This window comes from Mandrillus leucophaeus, unplaced genomic scaffold (assembly GCF_000951045.1).
Source record: "Mandrillus leucophaeus isolate KB7577 unplaced genomic scaffold, Mleu.le_1.0 Scaffold153, whole genome shotgun sequence".
Taxonomy (NCBI): Eukaryota; Metazoa; Chordata; class Mammalia; order Primates; family Cercopithecidae; genus Mandrillus; species Mandrillus leucophaeus.
This window is the reverse complement of record NW_012101510.1, coordinates 1,542,270-1,558,008: the sequence shown is the minus strand read 5'-3', so window position 1 is coordinate 1,558,008 and position 15,739 is coordinate 1,542,270. Positions and strand designations below refer to the sequence as shown.

Genomic DNA, 15,739 nt, shown 5'->3' with positions numbered 1-15,739 from the left:
TCACTGCAACCTTTGCCTCCCGGGTTCAAGCGATTCTCTTGCCTCAGCCTTCTGAGTAGCTGGGATTACAGGCACCACCATGCTGGGCTAATTTTTTTGTATTTGTAGTAGAGATGGGGTTTTGCCGTGCTGGCCAGGCTGGTCTTGAACTCCTGACCTCAGGTGATCCACCCACCTCAGCCTCCCAAAGTGCTGGCACAGGTGTGAGCCACTGCACCTGGCAACATCCTTAACATTTAACATTGTACATAAAGAAGAAATAGGAACCTTGACATCCTGAAAGAAAGAACAATAGGAAAGACTGGAGGTCCTAGTGCTGACACTGTAACAGGTGGTCAGGGACTGGAGTTAATCCAGGGGCCTTTGAATTAGGCCAAGGGGTAGCCTTGGTCAGATACCCTCAGTTGCCTCAGGACCTCCTTCTGTTCCCACACAACGGCTAGATCTCTGTGAAAGAAAACTGGGTTGGAACAAAGCCAACATTCCCAACATCCAAGAATAATGGAGGACTGACAGTGTACTCTCCAGCAAGCCTGTCCTCTGTGTCTTAAGTCTGGCAGCCACACTAGTGGCTTTTAAGTGGCTGATAGAGGCCTGGTATTTTTCTTTCATTTTGACTATTGTGGAGTTTAGAGATTTTGAAAAAAGGACAGAAAGATTATATCTGCTTTTACTCACCCTTCTGCAGATCCTGGACAAGCCCTCCAAAATGTTATGGGATCCCTGAGGTGTTGCTTTTCTGGTCAGAAACCTCTGTGGCCAGTGGCACCTTTTGCCTGAGTTTTGCTTGGACCCTCTGGGCTCATTCTGCCCACTTGGCCTGGCAGGCTGTGCCAGCTCACGTTACTAGCCTGGATCCCATGCCTGGCAAGGGCTAGCCAGGCATGGAGCAGTGAGGGGTGTGTGAGTGAATGAGCATGGGATCTGGTCACTGCGTACAGTCAGGCATGCCGGCTGCTGCAGCAAGGTGGGCAGCTCCAGGTGCCAGCATGGGTACAGGCTCTCTGTGAGGCTGCAGCTGGACCAGGTGCAATGCAAGCAGCTTCCATGGCTGCCACCGGGGGACATGGTGGTCCCTGGAAGCTTGGAGACTCCAGGAACTGCAGGGTCCCAAAGAGCGAGTCACAGCCTGGCTCAGGGAGCTCCCAGGTCTGGGATCGCTGAAGGATTACAGCTCTTCTCTCCTTTTCCTCACCTGCAATGTCTCAAACAAGGGGCGATGTTCAGCTCTGTTTGTGTTATAGCCCTTTCAGATCTGCCATTCAGCAGGTCCCAAGTTCTTGTCCCACATCCAGGAAGAATAAGGTATGTGGACAAGTGGAGGGTGAGCAAGGTGAAGAGGAGCTTTATTGAGTGATAGAATAGCTCAGAGGAGGCCCTGGAGTGAGTAGCTCCTTCTGCAGGCAGGTCATCCCATCGTTCTCTGAAGCTCTCAGCAGAGAGGAGACCCTGGAGTGGGTATCTCCTCTCTGCAGCTGGTTCTCCCGACATCTACTCAGCTCTGGCTGAGTCTGGGGTTTTTATGGGCCTCAGAGGGAGGAAGTGTGTGCCAATTGGTCCATGGGCAGCCATGGGTGGGTCTGGAAAAGGCACCACAAGTTCCCACTCTGGTCCATGGAACTGGTAGCCTGGTCCCTAGCCTCCCGGCCCTCTCTGGCCTGAAGGTAGGGTGTCACCAGAGACTCACCCTCTTCCACCCAGGAACCTATTTGCCTCCTGCTGCCATTCATGGTGGCCAAGCTGTAGGTGCCGAGGGGGAACCTGCAGGCCAGTACTAAGTCGCCCTTTGCACCCCATTGGCTTCTCTCCTATGCTTGTTGGTGCCCAACGTTTGGAGATGGCTGAGGCAGCAGGGGACTGGCATGTCAGCATTGCACTGAGTGTGTGCACACCTGGTCAGGCCTTGACAGTGCCCAGGCTTGGGCCCAACTTTGCTCCAAGATCAAAGTGGGCACCAACAGCAGGGAGAAGCCAGGTACTTCTGAGCCTGCTAGGGCAGGGGGAGCCTTCCTGGGCCCCCAAGAGTGCAGGGATACCTGGGTCCACAGCAGTGGTTTGGGTGGACTGCAACTGCACCTGGGTGGGGGGACCCCTGCCTGCTCCATGGCCCAGGAGGCCCAGGTCTGCAGCCATGGTTTGGGCAGTTGTGGCTGCACCCAGGGAGCTCCTGCCCCACCAACTTAGAAGGGACGGGGCTTCCACTTGTCTCAGGCTCCCACCAGCTCCAGGGAGTGTGTAGTCCCAGCTGTGCCTCCCTGCTGTAGTCGGACTGATGGCAGCAGCTGCTCCAGACAGCCCACTGCTGCCATCGCTATGACTGATAAAAACTGCTGGTACTATCAGGATGCAACATAGGCCAGCAACTTCCCAGAGCAGAGATGTGGGAGTCAAACATGCCACCACGTAAGGAGCAGCATTTTTCAGAGCTGGACACTGGGTCATAGTGCAGCTTTCTACCTTCTTGGCATTGCATGAGTCCATACAGTGGCGAAGAGGGCCAGCAATACCTGAATCAGATAAGCAGTACTTTCTGGGCTGCCATACTGAAGGTCATGTCCATTGATGGCTAACACACAAATCATTCTCCTCCAGCTGACCATGTCAATCAGCCACACCACCATCTAGCACGTTGAAGGTAAACACCCCAGGCTCATCCACCTTGCACACCAATTTCATTCCAAGCTGTTCCTTGGGGCTACTTTTGTTGCAAATCACATGACAGCTGTCATCCTGGGGTCTGTAGGCACCCAGGGTCTGTCCACTGTTCCTGCTGCAGAACTTCTGGTTGTGCAGCATGGTCAGTCACAGCACCTGGTAGGGCTGCTGCAGGAGATGCAGGGCATAGTTGTGACAGACATTGCTAATGTCCATCCTGTGGACGTTTAGGATGATGTCTCCTGGCAGTAGTTGGCCATCTCTGGCATTTACCCCATCATGATAAATGTGTTGGATGATACGGATCAGGGAGGTTTCACTGCCTCCCATCAGCATAATGGAGAGGCTTTCATTGGGATCCACTTGACTGATCTTGATGCTGGTAATTTCACCATCTGGGATCAGGTGGTACAACCTTGGAAAGACTTCAGGGGTGGTGACGTTTTCAGAATTTTCCTTGCCCTGGTTAGCTCAGTTGGCAACTGCACTCCCAATCTTTGTCCTTTGAAGAACACTCAAAGCTCGATTATTTTTTAAAAAGATCTGTTTCTAATTGTCCTGTGACGACCGATGCTGCTGGACAGCTTTCCTATGTGGTTGCACCAGTTGCTGGATTGCTCAAAGGGCTGTGCCGTAGTTTGGTTACTCTGGCCAGAGTCCCCTGGGCTGATTGCTGGCTGACTGTGCTCTGCCAGGCACATAGGCAGGGCTGTCTAAGCCAAGCTTGTCTGTCATTAAGGTGGTGGTGGCAGCTGCAGAAACCTCTGGGGAGGGTGCCGTGGCTGTGAGGTTCACACAGCCGTCTGATCAGCCATCTTGTGAGCACCTCTTCCTGTCTTTTTTCAGGCCATAGTGGGAGGCCCTTTTATGGTGAGTAGAAGTTCCTGACGATGTACAGCATTGGAGGACACAGAGAGAGGAGTGATAATTTTCAACAGGGAGTCAGAGTGGCTTCAGGGGTAGAGAGAAGAGGAAATCTTTGTGAAATTAGAGAGAAAGAATGGACATCATGTGGCCAGGGACCAGCTGAGCCACAGAGGGAGGACTGGCATGCCCAGCGTGGTGGCCCTCCAGCTCCCTCTAAGGTCACAAGGCAGGCATAGAGGAGGGTGAGGTTGAGAGGCACATGGCAGGTCCTGCTCCGGATGCAGGGAGTCTGAGAACCCAGGGTGTGGCCAGGAGGGATGTCTAGTGGAAGCTGGGTGGCCAGGGCTAACCTTCAGAAAAGAGGGTCCCATGACGGGGAGGCATTGATACAGCCATGACCAAAGCTTGGGGAGTGAGTAAGATCTCCTGTGTCTATGGGAAGTAAGAAGGGGAGGGCCCACACTGAGGAGCTGACAATGGATATAAGGCCTTGATGTGCCCTGGCAGAAATGCACCCAGGAGGGGGTGAGGCCGCAGGAGCAGAGAGGAGGGTCTCACTACCCAGAGAGGCCAATGTCATATGCTGCCCATCGGTCAGGGAAGTGGCCGACCACATGTGTGTGGGATCCACTTAACTATGTGGCGGGCGGGGTCCTGGAGAGGCCCATGGTGATGGCAGAGAGCAGACACTGGGGTCCAGGGAACAGAGAACAAGACGGCTGCTCATCAGTTAAAACCCTTTCACATGGGCCGGGCGCGGTGGCTCACGCCTGTAATCCCAGCACTTTGGGAGGCCGAGGTGGGTGGATCACAAGGTCAGATCGAGACCATCCTGGCTAACATGGAGAAACCCTGTCTCTACTAAAAATACAAAAAATTAGCTGGGCATGGTGGCGGGCGCCTGTAGTCCCAGCTACTCAGGAGGCTGAGGCAGGAGAATGGCATGAACCTGGGAGGCGGAGCTTGCAGTGAGCCGAGATCATGCCACTGCACTGCAGCCTGGGCAACAGAGCAAGACTCCGTCTAAAAGAAAAAAAAAGAAAGAAAACAAACAAACAAACAGACAAAAACCCTTCCACGTGAACTGGTACAACCATGTAGGAAAACTGTCTAGCAACATAGATCATCACAGAACGAACATCTACCCCAGGTCCCAGGCGTTCCAGGGCAGGCAGACACCCAACAGACGTGCAAGAAGGGACAGGATGCAAGAACGGCCAGAGCAGCTCCGCTCATGAGACCCCCATCCGGACAACAACCCAAATGAGTCCCTTTATTCATCCCATCATGGAGGAACAAATAGAGGGTCTGTGGTCCAGCGGACAGCGGCACACTGCTCAGTGACCCTCCACAGAGAAAATCCCAAAGAGAGACCCGAAGGGCACACACCAAAACAGCCCACCTCAGGCAAAACCACCATATGGGAGCAGATCAGAGTAGTGACCTTGAGAGGAGGCCCAAGAGCCCTGGGGTCCTAGCTGTGATGATTCTTGACCCAGGTGCAGGAGGCACAGGTGTATCCAGTGTGAGCACATCCTGTGTTCCATGATCTCCAGGAGAAAAAAGAAATAAAAGATTAAAGAAAAGCTTGAAAAAGGACTGCACTGTCCTCTGTATGCATGTTTCACTTTAATAAAAACTTGCTTTAAAAATATAGCCCACTTCTGGGGCCAAGTGCAGTGGTGCACACCTGTAATCCCAGCACTCTGGGCAGCTGAGGTGGGAAGATTGCTTGGGTCTGGGAGGTAGAGGCTGCAGTGAGCCATGATTGTGCCACTACACTTCAGCCTGGACAATGGAGTGAGACCCTGTCTCTTAAAGAAAGAAAAGCCAACTTCACAAGCGCCCAGTGGCCTCTAAGATAAGCTCCACAACCTGGGCAGCCCCTTCCTGCTCTGCCCCCACCTCCCACCCCAGCCCTCCTCTACACCTTCATTCCTTCTGCCTGGGATACCTCCCTCAGCCTAGGCTGTGTTGGCCTGACGGGCTCCTACACATCCCCCAGGGCCCTCCCAAGCCTAACCCGAGCAGAGGGAGGCCCAGGCCTCAGTGTCAGCTGACTCCAAGGAATCGTGAGGGCAAAGATAGATCCCTCCTGCTTCTCTACACACCCTGCCTCCTCTCCACCCTAGCCCCAAAAGGGGAGGCGCCTGCGTCTGTGCTCACCCATGGAGGTTTGTCATGCTTTGGCCACACGTCAGGCTGAAAAATGTGGAAAGAGCAGGGGCCTGGGAGTTTCTGAAGACGGCGATCTCTAGGGAGCAGGGCTGCGGCTTGGCTCATGGCTCCAGGTCCTCCAGGTCTCAGCGTCAATGTCACTTCCTCTGGGAGCCCCGATGGCCATCACCAGACCAGGCTGTTGACTCCACAGGAACCAACAGGGATTTGGAAACTGGGGTCAGGCCCTGCCTCTCCACTGTCTGCTCCCGTCAAGCCTCAGGAAGTTGTGTCACCTTTCTGAGCTATTTTCACATCCAATAAATGTGCCTTCCTATAGGGTTGTTGTGGGGAATTAAAGAAGTTCAATCACCGAAATCCCGTCTTCAACACAGATCCGGGATCTGAGCACCTCTGCCCTTCTCCTCTGATCCAAGTCACCTTCCCACTCCGTGGACCATCAGGGGTCTCCCTGCTTCCACCTTGCACACAGCAGCTGGAAGGATCAGATCATGTCCCTCCTCGGCTCAGAGCCCACCAGTGACTTCCTGTGTCCTCTGGAGCAAAGCCCAGGTCCTCAGCGTCTCCCAAAGGCCCTACCCAGATGGTGTCCTGTTGCCTCTCATCTCCTCCCACTATGCCTCTCTCCCTCCACAGTAGCCACACCCAGCCCCTTGCTATTCTTGGAATGTGCCTGGCACACCATTGCCTCAGGACTTTGCACATGCTCATCCCTCTGCCTGGAACTCTGTTCCCCCAGATGTCTGGGGGGCTCCACTCTCTCCACATCTTTGCTCAAATGTCACCTTCATGAGCTTTTCCATGACCACCTACTCAAAGTGCAGCCACCATTGCCCAGAACTTGTGGTTCCCCTTACCCGGTTTTGATTTCCTCTGTGACTCTTACTGCCATCTGCTGCCATGGATTTCATTTAATCAGTTGTTTATCATCTGCTCCTTTCCACTAGAACAACAGCCTCTCGTGGTGAGGATTTGGACTTTTTTCCACTGGCACATCCCCAGCACACAGAACAGAGCTTGGCATACAGTAGGTGCTTGATGAGGGCCCTGGCTGGGTGTATTCCAATGGCTGAGGGCCTGTGCCATGCCAGTTACTAAGGATCTGAAAATCACTTCTAGTTGGGAACCTCTATTTGGACCGAGGCAGCCTTAGGTTTGCAGAGCTGAGAAGAGAGTCAGTGCATTTGGGGATCAGAGACGGAGAGGGGTCCCTTGCCTCTAAAACAGGGGTCCCCAACCTTTTTGGCATCAAAAACTGATTTCATGGAAGACAATTTTTCCACAGACAGGGGGTGGGAGGGGGATGGTTTTGGGATGAAATTCTCCCACCTCAGATCATCAAGCATTAGATTCTCATACAGAGTGTGCAACCCACAACAGGGTTCACGGTCCTAAGAGAATCTAGTGCCATGCTGACCTGACAGGAGGCGGAGCTCAGGCAGAAATGCTCACCTGCCCGCTGCTCACCTCCTGCTGTGCAGCCCGGTTCCCAACAGGTCATGGGGGTTGCCTGACCTAAAATACCTTCTTATGTAGTTGCCACATGGCTTCAAATCCCACTGCTCTCACTCTTTGGAGTTTAATTTATTCCTCATGGTTCTCTTTTCTTTTTTTTCTTTTTTTTTTTTGAGACCAAGTCTCACTGTCACCCAGGTTGGAGTGCAGTGGCCCGATCTCGGCTCACTGCAACCTCCACCTTCCAGGTTTAAGCGATTCTCCTGCCACAGCCTCCCGAGTAGCTGGGATTACAGGCGCCCGCCACCACGCCTGGCTAATTTTTGTATTTTCAGTAGAGGCGGGATTTCACCATGTTTGGCAGGCTGGTCTCGAACTCCTGACCTCAGGTGATCCACCCACCTCAACCTCCCAAAGTGCTAGAGACATGAGCCACCGTGCCTGGCCGCTTCTCTTTTCAAATGAAAATATTACGACACTGCTGGCATCCGGCAGCTTAACCGGGCGATTCTGCTGATCTGGCCTGGGCTTGGCTGGGCAGTTGTGGCCTCCAACAGGCTCACTCACATGTCTGCCATTGGCTGAGGTCAGTAGCCCCTGGCTCCTCTAGGAGCCTGGTCCTCCAGTAGGCTAGGCTGGGCATATCCTCATGCCAATCACAGGGGCCAGGGGTGTGGGAAGGGTGGGGAGAGACAGAGAGGGAAGCTGAAAAACCTCTTGAGGACTAGGCTTGGAATTAACAAACCATCACTTCTGGCACCTTCTATGGGCCATAGATAAGGCCTGAGTCAGATGGTAGGGAAATATACTGTACCTTTTGGTGGGAGGAATTGCAAAGTCACACTTACCATGAGTGGTTCAAGGCCAGAGATAAGCAGGTCTCCCACACACATGTTTGTGTCTTCCCACAATGTCAGGCCTTTTTTTTTTTTTTTTTTTTGATGCTACTTCGATCACAAAAGCCACCAGCTCCATGGAGTTCCCAAGAAGGAGGAGACAATTTTTAGGACTTGGCATTCACACAGGCTCAAGCCACTCCACAGATCAGTCAGTATTGCAAACCATACATAGCCTACTTGTCAATATATAAACATTATAGATTGAAAATTACACATCAAACAAAGTAACATGGCATGAGAAAAGGGATAAGAAAAAGAGTTAACAAGCCAGTACAGGGACAGCGATGTGAACAAAAAGAGTATTCTGGCCTGGCTTGGGCAGCTCAGCAGCGTCACAGTTTTGCAAGGAAGAGTCTTTGATGTGGGCAGAGAGTTCAGTGGCAGATGCCAGGCGCTTATCAAGGCAGCTGTTATGAGTGGTAGAAGTCCGGCTCTTTTTATGACTACAGAGTCCTCTGGTGAGGACTGACCGTGGCAGGGTATGTTTGGTTATGTCCTTATCTGGCTGGTTTCAGTCTTTATTGATCAGGCAAAACATCTGTTCCCTGTTGGCAAACGGCCTTATGAAATGTAAAATTCGAACTTCTTCTAAGATGGAATTACTTAGGTTAAGGCTGCTCCATATGACATTCAAAGGAAATGGATACAGGTTGGGGGTGGAAAATTGGGGCCATTTTGGGGTATGAATCTTTAACACTGCCTCCAGTGTTTCTTTTAAATTGAGGGTGAGTAAGACAGCGGTGGACTCAGAATCCATCTCTGGGTCCATTTCCCATCTTTTGGAGCTTTGAGCTGCCATGTCAGAAGTCCAGTTACTGGGCTGAGAAGGCTACGTGGAGAGGCCCAGAGGAGCCCAGTCTTCCAGCCACCACCCAAGCCACCCGGTACCCTCTAGACCCATGCCAGTGGCTAGGTAAGTACCCCTGAATGAGCCCCAACCACAGCCATGTGGAACCAAAAGATCTCCTGATGGAGGCCCACCTACCCAAATTCATGTCTAATCAAATGGTGCTGTTTCAAGCCACGGTATTTTGGGATACAATAAATAACTGGAGCTGTATATTGAGCCAGGCTTGTCTAACTCCAAGATCTGCCACCATGAAAGCACCTGCCTCCTAGAAGATGAGAGGCTTGGTTTGACAACAAGGGAGATAGCCCAAAAAGAAGTTTCGCACAGCCTCATCTTTTGAAAATGAGAAAAGAAAGTCACTCCGCGAGCTCACGGCAATGCTGGAACCTCTATGGCCTGTCTGGGGCTGGCCCAGCGCTCCCTGACCCTCTGGGCATGCACACTTGCGCCTTCCTACACCTGGGGAGTAGGCACGATGCATCCGAGAGCGTCATGCCACCCCACTCAAGGCCCTCTTCCTCTTCCCCATGGGCTTTCTCAGCAACTTAGAGCAGCCTGCGGAACCCATTGCAGTAAAGGTCCATGGGTTTCCTGCCTATCAAAAAATACAGCTTTCTGGCCAAGGCTTATTATGCGATCTTCCCAGGAGACGTCATTAGTAGCGTGAATGGCTCTTGCCTTGCCGGAAGTGAAGGTGAGGCAGTGACAGGGTCATGTCCAGAGTGAGTAATTGTTGGCTTTTTGTCCTTGTTCCTTCATGTCCAAATTACATCTATAGTTTGTAATGCTTTCGGTTTACAGTAAAAGAAAATGCAAATGCAGAACACAATAGGAAGGGTGCCATGACTCAGATTGCCGTGCCCCTTCCTGTCTGCTCAGCAGCCTGGATGCTGTAGAGGCTTTGTGCAGAGCCCAGAGCTTTTGTCTGAGCCATGCGGTGGCAGAACCACACTGTGACTTCGTGTGGTTTGTGCTCCCTGTGTTTGCCAAGCACTTGTGTGTTCCCTCTCTCCACCACCTCACAGTGACTCAGCACTGTCCTTATTTTAACTATAGCTGTTTTCAAACCAGTGACACCTGCAAAGCCATAGTGGACAAGCTTTCCCACTCCTGTCTCCCCACAGAGCCACAGCCAATCCAGCAGGCCTACCTGCAATGAGTCCAAATTGCAGGTGTGTTCAGTCTGTTCTGCAAGGTATTTTTTAAAAGGGGGGGTCAAATTACCAATCAGAATTTCACCTAAAAACAGTGGCAGGGGCTGATGTTTACCAAGCCAGAGTCTGTTTTCCCTGCTTCTTTAATTGCAAATCCTGATTTTTAGACAGGGCAGCAATGTGCCCAACTAAAAGACTACATTCCCCAGCCTCCCTTGTGGCAAGGTGAGACCATGTGACTCAGTTTTGGCCAATGAGACGAAAGAAGAAGCTGGCACAAGGGTTGTGGGGGTGGCTTTCATTCTTCCCTCCTTTCTTCTTCCTGCTGCCTGGATAAAAACAAGTGGCCATTTTGAACTCTGAATTGGCCTTGACAATGGAACCCCCTGGCTGAGAATCGCACAGGAGAAAGAGAGAAGAACCTTAAGTCCCTGTAGACTCTAGGAAACCCCAAAACCAACCCTGAACTACCTACCTCCTGACTTCTCCATAAGTAAAAATGCACTGCTTTGTTACTTAAGCCACTGTAATGGTGGAGTTACTGTTATACGTAGCTAACCTAATCCTGAAACACTACTTCTCTCGAAAACTCAAAATATCTAGTGATCTGAGCATATGCTCTTTTCTTCTTTATAACAGCTTTGTTGACATATAATTCACCGACCATACAATTCATTGATTTAAAGTGTGCCATTGGCCAGGTGCAGTGGCTCAAACCTGTAATCCCAGCACTTTGGGAGCTGAGGCACAAGGAACACTTGAGTCCAGGAGTTCAAGACCAGTCTGTACAACATAAAGAGACCCCATCTTTACCAATGACTTACAAATTATCTGAGTGTAGTGGTGTGCACCTGTGATCCCAGCTGCTTGGGAGGCTGAAGGGAAGGATCACCTGAGCCTAAGACGTTGAGGCTGCAGTGAGCCATGATCATGCTACTGCACTCCAGCCTGGGTGATGGAGGGAGACCCTGTCACAAAGTAATAATAATAATAAATGAAACAAAAATAAGGTGTACCATTCAATGGTTTCTAGTATATTCACTCCTACCCCCACTATATACGGCACCACTGTCTACTTTCAGAATATTTTCCTCAACTCCAGAAAGAAACACTACACCCATGAACTGTCACTCACCAATCCCCCCTAACCACACTCTCACCAGCCCCTGGCAAGCACTAGTCTACTTTCTGTCTCTATGAATTTGTCTATTCTGGACATTTCATATAAATGGAACCACACAACATGTGACCTTTTGTGCCTGGCTTCTTTCACTTAGCTTCATATTTTCAAGTTTCATCCATGTTGTGCCATGTTTCATGATCCAAGAAGTCTTAAGACTGGGAACCACCCCTACCACAGAATGCTTTAATGCTGTCTCATTTTGATCCACAGAAGAAAACAGTGAAATGGAGAAAGTAGGTGCCATCTTCTCCACTTTACAAAGGAGAAACAGGCTCTGCTCAATTGAATAATTTGTCTAAAGTATCCAGTGCACCCTCCCTGCAACAGCCTCCCACCATTCTGCCTCTGGAATGTCTGTTGCACAAAATAATTGGAGATTCACATTTTGTCAAAATCCTCAAGGTCTAGAAAGTTCTAGATCAACAATAAAGTGGCAGATGGGGAGACTTAATCCTTTCCTACGGCCTATCCCCTCCACAGTCTTCAGGGCCCGGAGACAGAAGAGCGGGGTGGGGGGAAGCAGAGCCCAACACACAGATCCCGTGAGGATGCCTGGGCTCTGGTTCACACTGGGCTGTTTGGAGGCTGAGCCAAAAATCTGAGCCAAAATCTCTGTCTTGCTTTGTAGTGCATGGGGGGAAAATGAAAATTTTGGTTCCATCTGAAGTTTGCAAATCAGCGTGCATTGTTTCAGGGCATTCAGTTTCATTGAAACCTCTGGAACACGGCAGCTGCCAATCCCACAGCCCCAGGGAGAGCTGTATCTCGAGGTGGAATCATCTTTCTCTGGCAGAGGTGCAGCCTTCTCTGAGTTTTTATAATTTCTGGTTTTTCGCAGGCAGATAAACACCGTACACTGAGTCAGAGCCAGGGAACGGTCGCCTGTTTCTAAGGCTATGGGTGAGCCTGGGAGGGTGGAGATGAGCAGGGACGAAAAGTTGAGGTGGTCCCGCTACTGGGGTGTTCCCAGGACAAGCCGATGGATGGGCATGTTCATCCTTCCCTACGACAGGCACAGAAAATGTGAGCAGAGTGCCTACCGGCTTTCCTCTGGAGGTGGCAGGAGTGAAAAGCCCTGCCCAGATTTCTCTGACAAGTCACTGTGGGGATGAGGGTGAGGGCAATGCTTTGGGTTATTGATTCACATTGACACTGTAATCCATAATTGTGCCCATCCTGTTGTCACAAGCATGGGGTAAACCCAAAGTAGGAGGGAGGGAAATAGAAACCATTTTGAGCCTATTCTGTGGGGAGTCACCTGATCAACCTGGCTGGGGTAGGAAGGAGAGACAGGAAACATAATTAGAACTTGGTCCTCAGGGATTTCGCAGTGCTGGTCCTTGGGAACCACGAGTAGTTACCCCTTACAGGGAAATCAAAGGAGGCTTCCTGGAGGAGGTGCCATCAGGACCAGGTGTGGAAGTGTGGGCAGAAAATTTCCTTGGGGCATTTCCAGACAGAAGGAAGAGCTTAAACAAAGAAGAGTGGCTGACTTCTATGTGAGAAAGGACAGTGGGAGAGGAATCGGGAAGAAATAACTTCGCAGGAAATCTGAGTGGTGAGTGATAAATATACATATTAATCAGGAAAATGCAAATGAACACCAGGGTGCACTATCTTCTTACACTCAGTAAATTGGCAAAAGGTAAGAAATCTGACATTATCGTGGTTTGGCGAAAACTCCAAACAGCTCACCCACAGTTGGTGGATGTGTCAATTGTTATAAGCACTTTGGGGAACAATGGAGTATTGTCTTGCCAAGTTGAATGTTGCATTCCATTTCATTCCCAGGTGTACACATGCTTTGGGCAATGCATACAAGAATGTTCTTAGCAATTCTCAGCAGCACCATCCGTAACTGGAAAGACCAGAAATCACCCAAATGTTTACCGGCAGGTGAAGGGGTACATAAAGCCAGACTTAGTCACACAGTGGAGTGCTATACAGCAGTGAAAAATGAACCAAGTACTGCTCTCCCCAGACAGTTGCTGGGTGACTTCCGCTGGCACAGACTGTGTTGTGGATTCAACCCTAAATCAGTCATGGCCAGCGGGATAGAATGTTCTAATTGCTTGAGCCAGACAGGGCTCTCTCTTGAGGCTCCACTGAAACCCAAAATGCTGGGCTGGGGTAAGGGAGGAGTGGATCCCCAAAGAGAATGGGGGTACAGTAGAGGACAATGTTGGTGTCTTTCCCAGACTTCCTCACATCGCTTTTTAACATGTCCTTGTGTCCAGCTACTATGCACTTTAATGCCTTGCTCCTGACCCCTGGTCGCCTCAGAGGAGACCCTCCCACAGAGCCTAGGTTCCTGTTCTGTACCCCCTGGGGCCGCCTGTGTCAGCCTGAGCTGTGAGGAAGCGGCCCGTTCCGCTTCCTTGCCTCCACGCAGGACAGCTGAGGTGTAATTCACACCTGAGAGCTGCCCTCAGGTTCAGGCCTGAGCTAGGACTTTCCCTAAAATCTCAACCAGGGCTTCTTCCCGCTACTGGTTCTGCTTCCTTCATTCCCTAACGAGGTTTCTCCTCTAGGAGAATTTGAACATTTGACTCTGTGTCTGTTTGCGGGGGAATCAAACCTAAGACAGGTACTATTTTACTAAAAGAGAAGTGAATGGAGACTGAGCCACCAACATGACAGATGGCAAGAGGAACAGTGGGGAGAACTGGAGTTTACAAACTTGGATAAATCTCCAAACCTCTCTGGACCTCAGCTTCCTCATTCAAAAACAAAAGATGTGATGAGGCAGTTCGCAGAAGAGAAGACTATGAATGGCCAGGAAACACTGGGACACGCAGACAACATCATGAATCACTGAAGAAATTTAAAATAGGCCAAGCGCGGTGGCTCATGCCTGTAATCCCAGCAGTTTGAGAGGCCAAGGCAGGAAGATCGCTTAAGTCCAGGAGTTCGAGACCAGCCTAGGCAACATGGTAAAACCCTGTCTCTACAAAAAAAAATACAAAAATTAGCTAGGCAGGGTGGTGTGCGCCTGTGGTCACAGCTACTGAGGAGGCTGAGGTGGGAGGATCACCTGAGCCCAGGAGGTTGAGGCTGCAGTAAGCCAAGCTGTGGTTGAGCCACTGTACTCCAACCTGGGTGATGGAGTGAAGCCCTGTCTCAGGAAAGAAAAAAAAAAACAAAACATTTTTCTTCTGTCACAGGTCAGGGAGCAGAGAGAATGTCATCCCCAACATTGACTGGGTGTGGAGAGAGGACCCTCTCCTCCTTTATGGGATGGGAGTATAAATTGGTACAATCTCTTTGGGGAGCAGTTTGCCAGTACCTATAAAAATGTTAAATGGGAAAACCCTTTGACTCAGCAATTCCACTTCTATGAATTTATCCTGCAGCAAAACTCAAGAATTCAAAGAAGTATGTACGAATATGTTAATTACAGCACTGTTTGTGATAGCAACAACTTGGAAACAACCTAAATATGTTTCAGCTGGGAACTGGTTAAAAATGACAGAAAGGTCCTGTGATGGAATGCTACACAGTCATGAAGAGGAGTGCGGTCAGGCTCTGGAACAGGTGAAGAAACGCTCACGAGATATTACTAAGTGATAAAAGCAAATTACAAAGCAGAATGGAGAGTGAAATATCCTTTTGCAAAAAGTGTTTCTGAACATATATATTACAAATTTGCAAATGTGTAGAAGAACAGTCTGGAAGAACATATACCAAACTGTTTTACCTATAGTTACTCTTGGGAGTACGGCTGAAAATTTTTTTTCTTTTTTTTTTTTCTTTCTTGGAGACGGAGTCTCACTCTGTCACCCAGGCTGGAGTGCCCTGGCATGATCTCAGCTCACTGCAAGCTCTGCCTCCCAGGTTCGAGTGATTCTCCTGCCTCAGCCTCCTGAGTAGCTGGGACTACAGGCATGTGCCACCACTCCCGGCTAATTTTTTTTTTTTTTTTGTATTTTTAGTTGGGATGGGCTTTCACCATGTTGGCCAGGCTGGTCTCGAACTCCCAACCTCAAGGTGATCCACCTGCCTCAGCCTCCCAAAGTGCTGGGATTATAGGCATGAGCCACCATGCCCGGCCAAAATTTTCTAAAATGGTTTTTGGATTCTCTTGTGTTTGAGTGTTCTTAAGAACAGGTATCACCTCCTTCTCTTTTTTTATTTAAAATTTGTAAATACTAGTGATTTAGTGCCTACTTATCAGGCCTTGGTAAGTGTCTGCTACAGGTTATGCTGTCCAGCCCTCACCAAAGCCCTGTTGAAGCAGTCATTGCTACGAGCTCGTTTTACAAATGAGGAAGCTGAGATCTGGAGAGTTAAATACATTGGAAGTTGCAGAGCCAAGATCCAGCTCAGGCAGCCTGATGCCAGGTCTGGACTCTTATCCGGATGCCACCTTACCTCACAAGAGTAAAATGAGGGGTTACCCAACTTTGTTTTTTAGCACCAGAATCCCTTTCTGCAAACAAAATCCCAAACAGAAGCCCTATTCGTGAAAAGGGGTTGCTCTGGTAGAAGGGAAGCTGAG

The 15,739-nt window shown here is 50.1% G+C and overlaps 1 pseudogene; it reads right to left on the bottom strand.

The window, feature by feature from the left end:
• Positions 1-2,453: 2,453 nt before the first annotated feature.
• On the bottom strand, positions 2,454-3,356 carry LOC105536033 (annotated as a pseudogene).
• Between the last annotated feature and the right edge of the window lie 12,383 nt (positions 3,357-15,739).